General features: G+C 36.4%; 1 protein-coding gene across 2 annotated transcripts in view; it reads right to left on the reverse strand.

Moving 5' to 3' along the window:
• The window catches only part of LOC135211965 (uncharacterized), a 934916-nt gene that overhangs the window by 272308 nt on the left and 641967 nt on the right, over positions 1-20641 (reverse strand). Inside the window, exon 3 of one of the 2 annotated variants that reach the window (XM_064245222.1) lies at positions 4975-5106. The exons of the other annotated variant lie outside the window; for it this stretch is intronic. The gene's annotated coding sequence lies outside the window, so the exon portion shown is untranslated. The remainder of the gene's footprint in view (positions 1-4974; positions 5107-20641) is intronic. 2 annotated transcript variants of the gene reach the window in all.

The raw sequence follows: 20641 nt of genomic DNA on the forward strand, positions 1-20641 counted from the left end.
GAGAACATTGCAACTGCATTCCAAACCACTGGTTCTTCCTACGGCAAAATGGGTCATGCTGCTTATCACCGATACTAAAGCAGCCAACTGTAATGAGATTGACCGGACAACTGGGGTTGCTGTTGGCCTCAGGTGATAGGCTCGGCCATCATCTAAGAGGAATTTCCTTCTCGTAGGAAATGTACAAACCTATACTATGCCTACCTACTTTGTGATAAGGTGCTTAAGAATGTATAGACATTGGTACTTGGTAGAGTAGCTGTGTGAAGGGGGTACTGCTTAATAATGCCCCATTAGCAGTCAGATTTGACACACCACAGTAATATGTTGTGTATGTGTATGTATATATATATATATATATTATATATATATATATATATATATATATATATATATATATATATATATATATGCTTATTTGTCACTAATGGCGTGACAATATATTTAGCTAAGGTCTCCTGTGGCCTTAGCTAAATATATATATATATATATATATATATATATAGTATATGATATGATGTATATTACATATATGCATGCGTACATAGAAGTGGAAAAATACATTCAGTCTCCCAATTAGTTTTTGACGTTCTGACATTATCAAAAAATGGATACCACGATACAGACAAGGATATAATTAAAACCACGACAAGGATACATAATAAAATCCTAATTAGTATTACCAAAATAAAGATAGGAAAATGGTATTTACATCACATTAATATGAATGAAATTTTCGTTTTAATTTAAGAGTCGAGTTTTACTATCTAATAAGAATACACTCGGAAATTCTAAGCTCTTAACCGTTCTGTCTATTGACAGTAGCTTTATCAGTATTTGTACAATTTTCTCGCACTGTTGACTGTAGTCTCAACAGTGACACGCCTGTCCTTGAGCTGACAGCTGGGTTGATCGATTCTGAAAGAAACATGACACCCAAACCTATTTATTCCCGGCTACACTTGGAACACGTTCATTTAAAAAGTTCACTTCTATGATTACAGGCCACTCGGTAATTTCTCATTGCAAGGGAAGCATGACTGAATTCTGAAATTGTTCAAAATTGTCATTTTCGAGTCAGTCTGTGTGGCAGATACAACCAGAATTTGTTCGTCATATTTGCTGATGTTCCTGGATATATATATATATATATATATATATATATATATATATATATATATATATTATATATATATAGTATATATATATATATATATATATATAGTATATATATATATATATATATATATATATATATATATATATAATATATTATATGATATATATATATAATGATTCCTTCCAAATATTATGTTTCTCTCTGGACTGCTTTATTTTTTTCTACTGAGCTGTATACCTTTATTCATTTATAATAACCATCCAGATGGACACTGTATAATGAAATCATATATCTCGAGTTGCATTAGAACTGGCTGACAGAGACTGTACGTGTAATATGATATGTTAACGATTTCTCCAGGCGATTGTGTGTCCCCAAACAATACCAGGATTCGCCAGCTGTCAACCTTCGTTTGATACTGCATCCCTTCACAAAATAATGTACTTCAGCGTTCAAACACACTATATATATATTATATATTAATATATATATTAATAATATATATATAAATATATATATATATACTTTATATATAATATATATAAATGTGTGTATATGTATTTATCTTCGACTCCAACGCCAAGTGACGCAAAGGACCTCTTTGAAATCCGTCAGTCATGTCCTTCCTGTGCTTTGTCTTCCACGAATTTCCACTCGTCTCACACCAACTAAGTAGTTCTGGGTCTTTTCTGATGCCTACAGGATTCCAACCGACGCTACCAAATACTAACCTCCCAGGGGTTGCCCAGAAGATATATCCAAACATCTCTATCTCCCTTTCATCATTATCTCATCTACTTGAGGGACTTCCGTAATTTCCCTCAAGTTATCATTTCTCACTCTTTGCTACTGCCTGACTCCTAATATTCTTAATTCCTTATCTCGAATCGACAAAATCTTATATAGTTTCACTGTCATACCACGATTCACGTCCGAGTAGCAAAACAAGACTGTACTAAACGTGCATATTCTTACTTTTGTAAGCAATTTTATCTACAAACTTATTCAGCCTCCCTACGGGATGATTTACCTTTCACTAAATTCCATCTCAAGAGAACCTGTACTGCATATAATTTGGAAGATTCAACCTCATTAATGGTTCTCCATCTTATGTTGCTGTATTCCTTTGCCCATACTCTGTTCTCATTACTTCAGTTTTTCTAGATATATTTTGAGTCCAATCTCCAAATATATAATGCACTCTATCAAGGAAGTTTCATGTGTTCAGAACCTTATCCTCTCCTGCCATACCTTACAGACACTGGTAGCCCAATCAACTACACGATCACCACTGTACTGCAGCATCTTAATTACAATCTGATCAACTCCTGATACCTTTCCATTCTTCAACTCCACATGCAGTCTCAAAATTGGACCAACCCTTTCCACTCTTGGATCTGTAAGTCGCACCTCTCTTCTTTCTTCTACATTAAACAAATCTTCACTTCAGTGCATCTCTCCATTTTCAACTTGTTTTCTCGGATCAATTTATTCATTATCTCACCTAGCATTATTTAACTGTAAAACAACTTGATATCTTTAAAAGTTCTTTTTCACTTTCTCCCTCCCATTCTAATAAACTGCCTTCTTTTTCTCTCTTGCTTTCTTCCAGCCTACCCTATCCATCCTCCTGCATACTTGTGATAGATCTCTTCTGCAATACAACAGCACCTCAAACAACTTTGTTTTCAAAAAACATCTATTTTCTCATTAAACCATACTATTTTTACTCCCTTTCCTTACCCTGCTATGCCTACAAACTCTCTCCCCTGTCCCCGACTCCATCATGGCATTTTACATAATCCTCATCTGCTCTATCCATCTCCACTTTATTTAATTAACCCTAGCCCAACTTACATCCGTTGTTTCCTTATAGTAACCACTGATCTCTCCCTTATCTAAAATCTTGCATTATATTTACAGCCACAATTTAAACTCTCATTATTCAACCTGAACTGCACATATCTTCACTTTCCAATCCATCAAATGATGATCTGCTATACCTTAGACAACACTACATCTTATCATTTACTTCCCATGCACTCTGTCTCAATACATAATCTAGGACATTCCCTTCCTTACCCATTATCACTTTCCCAAGAATATGTGGCGATGCTCTTCTTTGGATACCATGTACCTCCGTTAATAAAACCCCTCTCCAAACAATCTCCACAACACTCGCCATTCTCGTTTATTGAAGGAACTACAAAACTATCGGCAATGTTATCTCCCTCTGCCACTTACCTTAGCACTGAAATTGCCTAATACTAGCACAACCACTTTTCTAATTTTTCTAAAACAACCCATGCACGGATTAGTCTCTCAAAATAATACCGTCTCTCACTTTCATTCCTTGAACACATGCACTCATTTTATAATTCTGTCTGTTGTTACAATCAATACATATATAATATATATATATATATATATATATATATATATATATATATATATATATATATGCGTATATATATAAAGGTACAAACATACATATACATATATACACATACACTATACTATATAAAGTACCAATATATATATATACATGTATATTATGCACATGTCAATATATATTAAACTAAATAGATGTTATATATACACATATATAATATCATATAGATATGTATATAATATATCTGCTACTACACACACACATATATACATGCATATATATATATATATATATATATATATATATATATATATATATATATATATATAGTATATATATAGATATATATATATATATATATATATATATATATATATATATATATATATATATATATATATATATATATATATATATATTAGATCATTGTGTGTGGCAGAAGGAAAAGTTATCATAATGAGCGCATTCTTTCCAGAAATGAAAAGGAATGTGTATAAACAGAGTGCTCTTGTTTGAGTCTAACCTGTGCATGGGCGGTTTTACAGAACTTGAGAGGGAGGCTACGCTAGCAATTTAAATGGCAATGGCAGGTGACAGCTGATATTTATGGAGTGCCTTCGTTAAATGAGAATGGAGAGGCTTGTTGAAGTGTGTATATAATAAATAAATATATATATATATATATATATATATATATATATATATATATATATATATATATATACATATATATATAATGTACATATACATAATGTATATATACATAATATATATATAAAATATAAATATATATATATATAATATATATAATATATATATATTATATAGATATATATAATATATATATATATATTATTATATATGTATATATAAAATATAAATATATATAACATATATATATATATATATATTATATATATATACATATATATATAATGTGAATGTGTTGTATAAGTGAATGAGAAAGTTAGCATAACATCACCAATACAACAATATATGGTTAGTAAAAGTTATAGCAAAGATGCAGCTGAAGAACGGGAAACAGAACTTTTTAGAGAACTTTTTTTATAACGTTCTGGTTATGTGAATTGTATGGAATATCAGAGACGTGCTGAATTGTTGAATGAAATGAATCATTCCTGGTCCAAAGAATTATAAAAAAAAAATAAAAGTCAAAAGATTAGACGGACTAGTTAAAGAGAGTTGGTGAATATGTGGGTGAAGTCATATTCCTTAACCAGGACCATAAACAGCAAGGCATTACATCCATATACATACTGTAAGCCATATTGATTAACAAATTGGGAGAGAGAGAGAGAGAGAGAGAGAGAGAGAGAGAGAGAGAGAGAGAGAGAGAGCCAGCCCGCCTTTCTCCTGCTTTCACGTAGAAAATGTTGCGTCGGAGGTATTTCTATAAATACTCAAGTTAGCTCTTGGCGTAAACATAAACGGTGTGACTTACCTTAAGGCGTGAATTCTTCGAGATTATCTAGTTAAGAAAGGCTTGGTCCTATACAGTTAAAATGGTTCCCCTTTGTAAGTAAACTGAACGCAATTAACTGTCCACAGTAAACAGAGACTAGGGACGATTTGCCTGTTGGGAAAAGGGAAATAAATGAATAGCTATATTTTGCCGCATTGAAGTCATCTTTAAAAGTACTACATACAGTTCAGGGAGAGAGATAAACGTCTGTATAATACTCAGTCTTTGCCATTTAAACATTAAGTTATCTCACACATTAACCACAAAGCCTTTCACACATTAACCCAAAAATTTTGTGGAAAAAACGTATCCATGCATTGAAACTTTTGTCAGCACTTTTTATCTGGTAATGCAAAATTCACTTCCAATCTTGTACTGTAATTGATTGCGACTGTAAAATAAAATGTTTTTCTGATGGTTTTTGATGTGATCACTGTGAATTTCATTTCCGTTAGACACCAAGTGAACCAATCATAAACACCCTTGGTCAAACAATAACGTAGTTGTACCACAGTGGAGACAGTAGTTTTTTGGGGTGGTGGAAGTACAGGAAATCAGCCTAACCTGATCTACCCTAACTTAACCTAGGGTGCTACATTCTACCTGAAAGAGGTCTCCTAACCTAACCTGGCCTAACTTAAGACATCATGTTTTCCTAACCAAGGCACTTCCAATCTAACCCGAGCTACCTATAGTAGGTGTACACCGGAGACACTTAATTTTTCCACTCTACCCCTATCTCGTTAACTATACATCTCCGATGATTCTGTCATTAAAGCGAAAGTACTTGAAATTCAATAATATATCTCATTACTGATTTCAAAGTAACCATTGTCATATAACACTATTTGATTATCACACGGGTGTACTTTAGATTACAGTGGTTCCCAAACTTGACCATACCAAGGACCACCAGATATGATTAGTCCCAGCTGAGAACAGTCACAGTTTTTTTGTTTTTTTTTCCTGGAGTTGAAAAAATATTAATTTTTTGACTGCGTCGCGGACCCTCTGGGGCCTTCTCCTGGGGGTACGTGGACCCCAGTTTGGGAACCACTGCTTTAGAATTATCAAATAAACCTTCAAAATAAACGAGAAATTTTCCATTTTTTAAACAATAAGTTCAAGCTTTACAGTATATCATGAACAAAATGCATCGGACATTATTATGAAATGGTCATAAAATTAGTGCATTCCTCAAGTGTCCTTGCTGATTTTTCCATTCAATTTCTACACAATTTCATTTTCTTTTATCTTTGAGATAACAGTAATTTTCAACGGATGACAGAGACCATCGGAATTTTCCTTAGAGCAAATATAACTATTCTCTTTGCAATAACGGCAGAGACGTCACAACTGCAAATCATCTGTGTACATGAAAATCATCGTCACTGCCAATTTTAACAAATTTTAATGTTAAATATAGCGAAGTTAACAATAATATATATATGCACACTCGCTACTCGCTGTCTAACTTTGCTGTACTACTTACGACAGTCACTACCATCAGCAATATCAAATGCCTTCGCAATGCTTTTGAGAATCAACCAGCGATATGATTCCTTTCATGTTTTGTCCGTTACGGTATTTGCTTTAACAACTTTATTCTCTATTACATAACAGGCCAGTCATGTTGGCCTGAAGCCTCATTAATGGTGCCTTACCAGTGATTTATTTATTGATTTATTTATTTATTTTTTTTTTCTTTGAGTGTCGGATTGATTAGGCTAAGGATTTGAGTGTAAAATGCGAGTTTCTTTATAGTTATGAATGTGACTTTGACGACTTGTCACTCACTTTTGTCGGAAATATGGAGATAACCATCGTAACACCTACTGCGTTTGATAATAATGAAGGATCACAGCGAGGAAACAAGAGGGCTAGTTTTAGTGAGAGAGAGAGAGAGAGAGAGAGAGAGAGAGAGAGAGAGAGAGAGAGAGAGAGAGAGAGCGAATTCCCTTTGGGAATAGCAACAATAGGAAAATAATAACTAGAGTATATAAGTAACATTACTTCACTATAGATGACCTACGGACCCTAGGTCAGGTTGGGTTTGGAATAAAAGGGGAAAACAGGAAACCACCCCCTACCCAACACCTGCCAGGGTAGGGCACGGCACCCTGGGTTCGGTTGGATCAGATGCACCCCTAAATTTCACTCATTTTCGTTTTCTCGTAACCAGGACCCCAGTTTCCCACTGAGGGCTCCTTATTGTTGAACATGGTGGAAGTGTGTCAAATCAAGCAATTCCTACGGAAATAAATACCATTCGCAAAAACACTAATGACTATATGGAAAAACTCAGCCACATTTATATTCCATTATAAGTTTATGCGTAACATCACCTTACGAATTCCTTATGCGAATTGGAATAATAAATACATTTGTCGATTATGCACGCGTCCCATATCCGGACAGGAAGAGAGAAAAGTCCGCTTGAGGTGATGTTGTCAAACGTGATTGCTTGCATTGAAAAAGCGAAAAGGAATTTGTGGTATTGGTGACCTGCCGAGAAGCGGTGCATGGAAACTCAGGAAATGGATTCAAAAGTGCCTTGACAAAACTTCCGTTGTAGAAAGCCTGTTCAGATATGGGGTGGGTCACGCCCGTTCCTTTTGATGCCTATGGAGAGAGAGAGAGAGAGAGAGAGAGAGAGAGAGAGAGAGAGAGAGAGAGAGAGAGAGAGAATGTAAAATGTATAGGATACAGCGAGAATATATACTAAAACTTCGTATCTTCCAGGCGGCAAGGACTTGAAAATAACTGGTTGTTCCGAATAGAAATTTCTGCTATATTATGTCATTGTTCGGTCACCTTCCTACTACGAGGTGTACCAGTAACGTTGATTCTACTTTTACATCCTTCTTGAAAATAACTTAAATACAGACTTAATAGGAGGGCATGAAAAATATCGTGGAAACTATTGCAAAGGAACATCACCTAACGATAACAGTGTCCGGAGAGATTATTATGTTGGTAGACATCTTCGTCGTAACTGGCAACTGTCAGCACCTTCCGGAGTCAATGAAATTTAGCGGCAATATATATATATATATATATATATATATATATATATATATATATATATATATATATATATATATATATATATATATATATATAATATATATATATATATTCAATGGCATGGTAACAAAAATGAATCCTTCCCTAGATGCCAATTAACAATGCCTATACATCGTGAATAAATATTGCAGAAATGTTTTGCTATCCGAATCTAAGTTTTCATACATCATTCTTAAATATGATGCATCTACTATGAGATTCAGGGTCTCTGTAACACGGGTTTTTGGACTTTGCTCCTTGTCAAAGCATCGGATGTAGCTGAAAGTTGACATATGTATATTTTACAACCACACACAAATTTTGTCAGCATTATCAATAACCTAAACCCGATAGATTTAATTTTTATAGAGTAAAAATGATCTCGCCGACGCCATGGCCAATGATTACGAGCCAAGAGTCGAAAAACATTCATTAGTAAGCAATGTAAACACCTTTTGACGAAATGTTGCCCCGCCCATCCACCAGATAGAGACTCCATCGGCTCTGAAACCCAAAGACTTTATGATTGGCGGAACGATACATAGATGTGGGTGGGGTATCAGTGCTAGCGTAGTAATACTACTGTAACAGTAGTGCCGCAACAGTATAGCAGTAATATACATGAATTAAAACGTTTAGGGCAACTGCTGGGATCCTTGAGGATCATTTAGCACTTCTTACAACTACTCGAGAAATTAGTTGTTATAGCCAGGAAGTTAAATTTTCTAATCCAACAATGCCCATGGTAGCCTTCAGTGTTATCCTGAATTATAACGAGGCGAAAGTGGGTGGAGCCTCATGAAGTCATCATTCTGACGATAATTATTGGTGAAGGTTTAAAGCCAATATACGGTACCGGCTATTTTTTTTCAGTAAATAGTTAGATAGCTAATAAATAAAAATTACTTGACATTGGACATAGCAGTTATCAAATCAGCTTGTCTACTATGTTTTTGAAAATTACCAACTATTCCCTGCATCTTGTCAATCTGCTTGTGACCTATAAAGTAGACTGTAATTTCTTAGGAAACCTATTTTGCGATTTAGACTAATAATCGAAGTGTTTTTGTATTTATTAACATATTTTGTTGGTTTGTTCATTATGCCAATTATCAGTGGAGAGGTTTCAGAGTTCATAAAGGTGTACTGCTTTGCTTGTATTTAAATTTGTATGTCATTGTTGCCAGAGGTTTAGCCTACGTTACGTATAGCCAATCATCCATCGAGAAAGAGGGAAGAAATGCTGTCATAAGTTACGTAACGAGTGCGTTCGAAACCTTTTCTCTTAGTAAGTTGGCCCGTCTTCAAAAAAAGTCACTTTTACATTATAAGTACCAAATTTATTCAACCTACGTAATGCAGAATACAGTCAAAATTTATGTGTAGATATAATATGTATTCTGAATAAGCGTTATATTTATGAAATGCATAGATAAAAAGTTATTGCGAAAAAACCGTGTTACAGAGGCCCTCAATCTCATAGTAGTAACTTCTAAGCACACTAAACATCCCATTCTATTTTCCGAGTATGCCTTCCATACTTCATCAAATGGCACTATATTCACAGCCCTCAATGTAAATGCCATGTCCATAGTCAATCTTCGGGGTATCATATATGTAAAGTGCTACCAGCTTCATACACTAAGGTTGTTTCAATTAATGCTAGAATGTAAAAGAAATACTATACCATTTAAATAAACTTGTTTTAGGATTGAACTATTACACTCACTTGGTTTAAGGTCCCCTAATTCCTAACTTAACTTATACGTACATCATTCAATAAGCCGGGTTTTGAAAGCCACATTTAAACCTACACTGGGGTCAGTGTACTCCTTACCTATTTAGGAAAGTCTCATTAACCAAGGGTCATTGTATTTCTGACCTGTTCTAATGGCTAATCATGAACTTCACAGAGCTAAACAATTAACTTAAGACACTGTATAATTAGCAAGCTCTTGGATATAATAACAGCCTAATTATGCTTCAGTTTTTCTACATTATTTAAGGAGTACATAACTCGACCGTGGGGGTCATTAAATTTATCATCTACACAAAGGATATATTACTAATCTGATTTGGAGCTAGTATATTACTAGCCTACCTTAAGGATATAAATATAATTAAACCTAGGTCAGCATATTCCTGACCTATGCTAGCAACAGTCTTTTTTATTATATAATATTAGTTTTGAAGTAGTGTCTTCATAACCTGTCATATGGATACATTAACCTGGTTTAAGGTCCTATTCATAACCTAATCTAAGGTCACTCCTAACCTTATCTTAAAGGAATATCATCAGAGTCATTCCTAACCTATCTTATGGTTACATTACCAACATAGGGTCTGTTATTAATCTAGTCATTCATGAATTATCGTGAGAGTATAACAAGCATTACTTGTCCATTTGGTATATCGTTAACCTAGTCATTCCCATTCTAGGTCATTCCTGACTAAAGGGTATATCACTGAAATAGCATCATCCTTTACCTATCCTAAGAGTATTTCTTACTTTTAGCCTACCCTTCTAATATCAATTACTTTGTTTGTATTTACATAAACGTGACCAATTTTGGTGGTTTCGAATCACTAATTCCCGCCAATGATATATAACAGGTGAATCTTGAACATCGCAATGCAACGAAAAGCAACTATAATCAAACCCGTTGGCACATGTAATGCTTAATCTTTGTAACCCTACAACTATAGATATAATTATGGAAGCATTTTGAAAGCAAGCAACGAAAAAAATACATTTTTTCAATTAACCACTGTTTTTGCCAGTGTTTGAGAAGTAGAAATTGATAACTCTCGGTCCAAACTTCAACGGCATTTCTATACAAATCAGTAGATCAGACCCCATCAACTTTCCACGGCCTATTTTTATGAACACTCGGAAAACATGAACCAACTACTTAGCTTTGAAATGGTGAAAGTTTGGTGAAGAGACAAGAACACAAACGAAAGTTTCGGGATTTTTCCGCCCAACGGGAAAGATAAGAGTGGCCCAACCCTTCAATTGGTCGTGGCTACTTCTTTCGAAAGTCACAAAAAAAGAAAGAAGACAGCGGTGTATAAGTATGTACGTTTATATTACTTCATCAGTGTGATAAGCCAATTTCGGACAATTTGGCATTCGCTTCAGAATTCGACCAGCTGAGATTATGCTACATAAAAGGTGCATTTTCCTTTCTATTATACTCCCGTTATTCATTCTTTTGTGACGCAGTCAAAATTACTAAAAATGGTTTTCTTGTGCGTATTGGGCGTAGTAAATGGGTTTAACCTAGATTCTATTTAAAGGCCTTCTCCTCCTCCTCTTCGCTCTCGCATTTATTTTATATCTGTACCCACCCCTCTCTCTCTCTCTCTCTCTCTCTCTCTCTCTCTCTCTCTCTCTCTCTCTCTCTCTCTCTCATTTCTTTTATATCTGTACTCCCTCCCACACCTCTCTCTCTCTCTCTCTCTCTCTCTCTCTCTCTCTCTCTCTCTCAGTGGCACTATCTTCCAAACGTAGATTCCATTAAACAGCTATTCATTAAATCTTACTTTACTCTATACTAACTAAAACACAACAGTGGTGAGCCTGAACATATTCTAAATTTCAACGAGGAAAACCTCCACTCATATCTCTATGAAAAAAACATCATGCAATTCATTATCTTCCAATGGAATGCACCGTAATACAGTTTTTTAAGCCAAATGCAAAGCACTGGGACCTATGAGGTCATCCAGAGCTGGAAAGAAAATTTACAGTAAGTATAAGCTTGAAAGGTGTAACAGAGAGAAAACCTCAAAGCAGTTGCACTATGAAATAATTGTTTTGAGAGGGTGGATAGCTAGATAGAAGAAATATAATATGAAAGGAGGTACAGTGAAAGAAAAGAAACGGGTTACAATTCGTGGCGGAAGGGACGCTGCAAAGAACCTTTAGTAATGTCTATAGTGCATCCCACGAGGTGCACTGATGGCACTACCACTCTACGGGGTGTCTCTTTCCATGGATAACGCAACATCAGAATACCAGGCTTTTATCTTAATCAAAATTTAGCTTTTCCCTCGCACCGTTATTTACAATGGGTGAGCACCTTTACGATTGTTGGACCTTCATGAAAATATACCCATCGTCTAAACACATTTTCGCTTGTTAGGTTTTATGTTATGCTTCGTATTTCACGCAAATCTCAGTTTCTACTGAAAATAAAAAAACGTAACATGGGTTAATAAAAAAGAAGAAGAAAAAACTGTAAAAAATGACTGCTTTTGCCTTGCCCATTTCCTAATAGCATATGGATGTCTTAGATATCTGCTTGTCAACTATGATTATCATGGACATTTAACAAATAGCCTATATCTGCCAAGCAAAGTTGCCTCATAACGTGTACTTTTTTTTAATGTGCTTTAGTCTACGACTGAATCTCACATTTGCTTGACAGCATGTTGGTTGCCTTATACAGTTTACCTACGATTTACGTATAATACTATGCGTATTTCTTCTACATTTTTTTAATACTATATTATTCTTGTCTGGTAATTTGCAAAATAATGTAAGCTTACCTTGTTACTTAATACTCCTGAGTTAGTTTCGACAAGTTTGTTTAGTAGTACATGTTCCCTTTTCATGTTCGCTTAATAGTCTACAACTTATTTTACAACACTGTAACACTGTGCTGAGGATATAGTTTCCTTTAATATTTGCATATCTTGCCTTAGACATTTGCTTATTAGCATATGGATATCTAGAACGTCTGTTCAACACCCAATAATCGCCATGGACATTTTTCCATTACCACATCCTTGCTCTGGAGATTTACATGGTAGGTTATGCAAGAGTAGAGAGTAGGTTATGCTGAGAAACTTGTATACTCTAAGCTTGCTTGCTACATCTGCTTAAGCTACTTTGCTTTCCTAAGACATATTTTCCAAAAAAACAGACTTTACCCTTAAACATTAGCTTAATATCCAATTCCTTGAATATTTGATTAATAACACAGACTTACCTTCGCAACGTATTTAATAGCCTAAGTTGGTCTCAACACTTTCTTAATTACCTATAAGTGCTTAAAAATTTTCATTAAAAGCTTATGCTCCTTGCATAATTCGTTGATAGTTTGCATTTCCCTTGGATATTTCAGTTATACATAATATACTTGCCATGGACCTACAAGCAGTTGGCTATGGCTGCCTGCGGCATTTGCATTTTAAATTCAATTTCACTTAAAAGCCTGCGGTTGCCATTATAGGCTTATTAGGTTGCAATTGCCCTAGACTTTTGCTGTTTAGCTTACAAATGCCTTGGAGACTGGCTTAATTCTCTTTGGGAAGTCGCTTAACAGATCATATTTCCCTTGGACGTGTACTGAGACTATCCTAGGCATTTCTGTCTTATCCTATATCTCTTTCAGATATTTCACATAACAGTATCCTCACCTTTAACAATAGCTTTATTACATACGCCTTATTTAATGAGTGGATACCGGAAACCTTTAGACTGACCATAGCTAAGAGTTTGTAAGATACATCTTGGAAATCCATCTGTGATTTCATTCTAACCGCATTCACGAAACATGTGTTATTTCGTATAAATGCAAACATCGCCCTAATGAATTGACTGAGTTGAATATAAAATTTAGGCAAAAAGCCTAGAACTGGAACCTAAGAGGTCATTCAGCACTGAAACGGAAATTAAAAGTACAAAGGTTTTAAAGATGTAACAGGAGGAAAACCTCGCTGTTGCACTATGGATCAATTTTTAGAAGAAGGTGGAAAGTAAGATGAAAGAAAAATAATATGAAAGGAGTTATAGTAAAAGGAACGAAGGGGGTTGCAGCTAGGCGCTAAAGACACATTGCAAAGAACCTTAAGTAATGCCTACAGTGCATCGCATGAGTTGCAGTCACGGCGCTACCCGCCTACGGGGTCTCCCTTTCGAAAATCCTTCTTGGCCTTCTAACCGCCGAGGCAGCAAAGCGCGCGTACAAACGAATCACTGCAGCGTTGAAGACAAAATATTTTACCATCGCAAATGTCAGTTGGCTATGGTGTCTATAAAAAGAACTGAATGTGGCAACTCAAAGAAATGAGCGCCAACGAGTGGTGACATTGTTGTCATGAGGTTCGCGCTACTTTTAACTAGATCTGTACTTGTGTCCGTTCCCTTGTCTCTACTTGATTTTATTTTTGTCACAGCTCTATATGAGCTGTTCATATTAAAGTTTTGAGTATCCACGAGAAGTAAGCGCCGACTCATAAGCCATGGGGGATATTTAGGAAAAGTATATGGCTTTAAAACGCTAAATCAAACACCTGCGCAACATTATAAACTATACTTTGAAGCAATTAATCGCCTTGAGTTTAAAATGACCGATAAGGCTTAAAACGCTAAATCAAACACCTACGCAACTTTAAAAAACTAGAGAATAAAAATAATGGAACCAGAATCTTGAAAAAGGAGAGAGAGAGAGAGAGAGAGAGAGAGAGAGAGAGAGAGAGAGAGAGAGAGAGAGAGAATAAAAAATAATTGAACCAGAATTCTAAAAAAAAAGGAGAGAGAGAGAGAGAGAGAGAGAGAGAGAGAGAGAAATAAATTTTGACGCAATTAATCCGCTCGACTTAAAGATAACCGATATCACCTACATAAAGAAAGGAAGATTTCTCAATCGCCTAGCACAAAACTTATCGATGGTCACTCAATTAGAAACGAGAAAAAAACCAATCGAAACGCTGCCAGTGTTGGATTTAGGAACAGACCGCCAATGAAAGTAGATAAGCTGTGCAATGAGGATACGAGAGTCAATACCAAACTACAAACCACTTGAGCGATCACCAAATGGGGCACGTTCCACGCTATGCTCTTGAGCTAATAGAACTAATGACCACCTTTCCGTGAACTGGGGAAAGCTTCAAGACAGCTAACGTTAGGAAGGAGATTGTTTGAATTTCATAAAACAACGGCTAACCCTCCGGGATTCTGATAACACATTATGAATCACAATAGCGGTTTACCTTTAACAAAACAGTAAAAAAAGAGAGGGACAGTCAATCATAATGAAGACTTAGTCTTAATAAGCTGACAGTAATTTTACTTTTGGAAGGAAGAAAATGTTTTTCATTCAGTAACAACTAGAAAACCAGTAAGTTATGGACTCCCTGATAAATTAGTAGCAAATGAGACTTCGTCAGGGTGAACTCATGTTCCCAAATTAGTTGAGTTTTAGATAAACTTTATAGAATTAGGTAATACTGAAGGTAACTTGTCACTAACCTATTAAATGAAGGTAATCTGCCAATAACCTACCCACATATTTTGCATTCTCTACGTTAAATCATTTTAGTTTATATTGGGAACTACCTTTGAACTCTTAGAAGGGAAAGGAAAACTGTCAATCTTTCTTGAAGGACGGAAGTATGTCTGGTTGCCTACTTTTCTCCAAGAAGAATTTTAGACAGCCGTCAAAGCATTATGTAAATTTATGGGTAATGTGGGTGACATGTCAACAAATGATTCAAATATTTTAGCATCCTTTACGAGAAATAATCCTTATTATCCTGGAGTCTTGTCTAAAGCCGTTTTTTACGACATAATTACTTAGTTCATTTTGGAAAAAAAACAGTTTTTATAACAAATGGGGGAGAAAAAGAATAGATCTGTAGATTTTTAAGTCCACAATTTTGGCAGAAAAGTTCACCAGGAGTTATTATAGCAAGAGAAAACAATATTGTTTTTCTGGTGAGGCAATTAATGGCGTCAATAGCTTTCCAATTCAGTTCTCAAGAACAAAACTTTTGTAACCTCAAAAGCAGATGACTGACTTGAAAGTCTTTGAAAATATAAATGTCGACCTCAGTGACAACAGATATTTAAAGCCCTAGAAGTTGATGCAATTCAGCAAGGGCAGAAACAAAATATTTACCAAAGAGCTCATGGTCAATTTAGTTTAGGTATACGGAAGAATTCGTAGTTTCAGGAGATTAATTAAGCACTCGCCGTGGTCTTATACTGCGAACCAAACAGTCAATCATTTAATTTTCATTTCGTTGCTTCCATTAATTAAGTATATCTTAGTCTAACCAGACCACTGAGCTGATTAACAACTCTCCTAGTGTTGGCCAGAAGGATTAATCTTTTTTTTTTTACGTGGCTAGGAGCCAATTAATTACTCAGTAATGGAACGTACAGCTTATTATGGGATCCGTCAATGCTGTCCATTCCATCTGTCTTTGTGTTTACAAGATCAATAAACAAGTCCACCCAACAATGGATAAAAATGAAAACAAATATACAAGTGGATTAACTTATAGTTAACTAACAATGAACGAAACAAGAATTTCTGCGTCTCTCTCCTGAGTGAACTTTTATCCCTAGCCCCAATAGCAGGCAGTAATCAGACCGGAAAACAGAGACTTTATAAACCGTTAACGATAAAAGATACACAAGAACACAGGCACCGGTGCATGGCACAGGAAAGTACGAAAACCACATAATTAACTCAGGATTTCTCCTCTCATGTTTACAAAATCAACATCCTAAGGAGAGAAATCTAAATTCCTTTTCTCACCGACATTCTTCAAATCAAGCGAGACTGCTTTGACAGAATGGTCAAGTGTCATTGGCGTCAGTGAAAGAGGGAAAGAAATGAAGCAAGTCGCTACTGCTGACCACAAATTAGCTATTTTCATTCCGGTATACTAGGGCCACAGAAAGATATTTTATAATTGTATATTTTAATAAACAACTTCCAAGCAATGTTCGTTTCCACGACCCATCGACTAACGCAGAATTATAATGGATTATTCCTGAAATGCAACTTACATCAGAACCTTCCGTTTTAGGATTCATCAACGAAACTGGACATGAAATAACACAAATTATATGAGACAGCAACGTTGCTATACTCACGCTGATAGTACGTATAATTAAACATGATCTAATAACAATCACTTTTACATATTTTTTTTAAACCTACGTACGCGGCCTTCTAAATAAAGCAAGTTCTACGTACACAAACACTTACACGTACGAGAGCAAGAATGGAGATGATTCATGAAAATCAGACAGCCTGGCATTCGTAACACTGACGCCCTGTAATTACGACGGTTTTATGGAAGACTTCAGATAAGCTGCGCAAATATTTAGGAAGGTCTTCGGGGTATTCACAGTTAATGACGGCCTCAGAAATACTGCAGCAATAACACGACGTAGAGGAGTTTGCAATCAGAGGCGCTGGTTTCACAGTTTGTATTACAATTAAGGATCAAAGAAACGCTGCTATGATGAAACCAATTTGAGAAACGCTGTAATGGCAATCGGTGACTGAGAATGAAGTCATTAAAATTCAATGCTTTAGAAAGACTGAAAATAACAGTATATGGTTCTAGATAAGTCAACCAATGGTACTGCAAGGCTTCAAAATTGCGTAATCCCATGGGTTGGGCTTTAAAAGAACAATATTACGATCATGGGGTTAAAAAAAAAAGTTTATACAGAACACGGAAGGATGTAACATCTGTAATGGCAATGGACGGGACCAGTGAGATCATAATGGCTTTGGTGGCTTTTTGAGGAAGATTAGGTAACAAATGATTAAAGGCACTGATAGTAACGCATGGTTTTACAGGATTGTTGATGACAATGGAAGGTCTTCGAGGGTATGTTGTGACAATAAGTGCTGAAGTATGTATGATAACAATGGAAGTCTGATGTGTATGGCGACAATGGAAGGTCCTAGAAGGTGTATGATGAATACAAAAGGTCTTTAAATGCAAATAAGATAATATAGGCTTTTCTACGGTGTATGATGACAATACAAAGCATAGGATGAGGATTGTCAGTTTTATGAACAGTACCACGACAGAAAACAGTTTCAGGTTTCAGAACGGCGGTGTTCAGCGGACTAAAATACAGTGGTAACACTGGAGGTTTTCAAATGGATATCATGACAATAAAACCCCTCCATATGTTAAGATAATAGGAGGCTGTGTTTTGGCCAGTTTTTTAAAGGCTCTTAAGGTGCGTCCACGCGGTCGAACAATGTCCAACTGACAAACATTGTAACCATATCAACCATATCAACGCTTGTTACCATATCAACACTTATGACGTCATCATGCTTCGCCAGGATGACGTCATCATGCTTCGCCAGGATGACGTCATAAGCGTTGAAACAATGGCAGTAGATCTGGCAACAACCAGTGGTACCAGATGAGGTTGTATACCATTGTTTTTAATCTGCTCACAAGACTAAGACCGGCAGACAATTGCTAATTGGTAACAAAGTTTGTCCGTCGGACAATGTTCGACCGTGTGGACGCACCTGTATGGAAGCAGTCGGAACCAGAGGAATTTATTTCTGGTGATGAAAATTAATTTTTCGATACAATTTGGTTCGGATCCCACAATAAATGTAGGTCCCGTTGCTAGGTAACCAACTGGTTCCTAATCACGTAAAAATATCTAATCCTTCGGGCCAGTCCTAGGAGAGCATTTAAACAGCTCAGTGGTCTGGTAAAACTAAGATATACTTATGGAAGCAGTGTACGGAAGGAAAGCCGGACCTCTTTAACTCTATTGTCACGGAAAGCAGACTCACAAGTATTTGCCAGATTGTGGAACAATTTAGAACCGTTGTGAACCTGGTGGTAGGTTTTAGATCAGCTACGATGTCTGTGGTGGACTTCAAATTAGCTGTGATGTCAGCGGTAGGCTTCAGGTCGGCTATGGTGTCAGTGGTAGACTTCATATTAGTTGTGATGCCAGCGGTAGGCTTCAGACCAGCTATGATGTCAGTGGTAGACTTCATATTAGGACCAGCTATGATGTCAGTGGTAGACTTCATATTAGGACCAGCTATGATGTCAGTGGTAGACTTCATATTAGGACCAGCTATGATGTCAGTGGTAGACTTCATATTAGGACCAGCTATGATGTCAGTGGTAGACTTCATATTAGGACCAGCTATGATGTCAGTGATAGACTTTATATTAGTTGTGATCCCAGTGGTAGGCTTCAGGTCGGCTACGATGTAAGTGGTAGACTTCAAGGTTAAATGTTATCCCAGTGGTAGGCTTCACATCAGTTACGATGTCAATGGCTTACTTCAGATTAGTTGTGGTTCCAGCGGTAAGCTTCCATACAACTACTTAAGCAGTGGTAGGTTTCGGATTAATTGTGGCGCCAGTGGTATACGCTGCTACGCTTCAGTACAACTGTAATTTGTGGTGAATTTTAAATTAGTTATGTTGGTTGTTAAGCATTCAGAAATGCCGTACTGACAGAATAGTTGCGATGTCACTTCAGTTGGGCTTATGGTAACATGCATCAGGATATTTGAATTGTCGATAGATAGCTTCAAAAGGCTGCTTAACATCTCTGGATAGCCTATTTTATATTTAAGATACTTTTAAATCCTATCGCACTTAATCTCTCTCTCTCTCTCTCTCTCAAACGAGCTTTAAGAAAGAGTAACCTATCTTCATTGCATAATATCAACTAACTATTTAGAAAAAAGGGCCACATACAAAACGTTTCAGTAACTTGAATAAAGCATTCACACGAACATGACATCACTTTGTGCAACTGGCAATAGAAAGATAATACTCAATATTTTCTTTCTTCATAAAAGTAATACCACATCTTTTACGGCCAACGTGACCTCGATGTGATCAACGGCAGAAAACAGTCGTGTTCATTTGTGCAATGCGTCCAGTATATCACAAAGTAAATTCAGCCTTCCAATCTTGCAAATAAAATAAGATAAAAACGTATAATTGAGGCCGTCGTTTAGACCAGTAAATCTGCAACGACCATTACATCTTTCCATTAAGGAAAAAGAACGAAAAATATGAATTAATACATTCGTACACTCAACAAATTTGGGTGTGGCACCACCAAAGTTTACTGTGAGAAGAAATTCTCAAGATAACATTTTGGGTGTGGATTAGGTAGGGCCAAGGTGGGGGAGAGGGGAAGGGAAAGGAAGGCGAGGCTCTTCCAGGCCGGTGGGGATGGACTGAGAGAGAGAGAGAGAGAGAGAGAGAGAGAGAGAGAGAGAGAGAGAGCCTCACCTCTGGCCCGGCTCCCACGCTCGTCACCACATCTGCTATCGTAAGTCCACGTAAAAGTCGCCGTTGATTGCTGATTTTGTCGCGCCACACGCAGAGTCCGTTTTGTAATCCGTTATCGTGTCTCCGGCATCACCGTGGCACTGCATTAGCAAGAATAAAGCGTCGCTTTTCTTTTACCAGATGCGCAGAAAAACACTCGCAACGTGCAAACTGCGTCGGGTCGTGATAGGAGAGCCGGCCCCAACGGGCTTTCTTTATATGAAATACTCTGGGCTATCGTTGCATATGGACGTCGCTGGGCCTTGCTTGAATTTAATGGGTCTTCGGGAGTGTAGGCTTATATGTGCATTGCAGTTAGATGCTCTGGTGCACTACAAAGGGTTGCTGCGTGGAGAGAGAGAGAGAAGAGAGAGAGAGAGAGGAGAGAGAGAGAGAGAGAGAGAGAGAGAGCCATGTTAAAAGGACGGGGTAGTATTAAAGATCTGATATAGTAGTCTTTATACTTTATTCCATACCTACG

The sequence above is a fragment of the Macrobrachium nipponense genome, chromosome 40 (genome assembly GCF_015104395.2).
Source record: "Macrobrachium nipponense isolate FS-2020 chromosome 40, ASM1510439v2, whole genome shotgun sequence".
NCBI classification, from domain to species: domain Eukaryota; kingdom Metazoa; phylum Arthropoda; class Malacostraca; order Decapoda; family Palaemonidae; genus Macrobrachium; species Macrobrachium nipponense.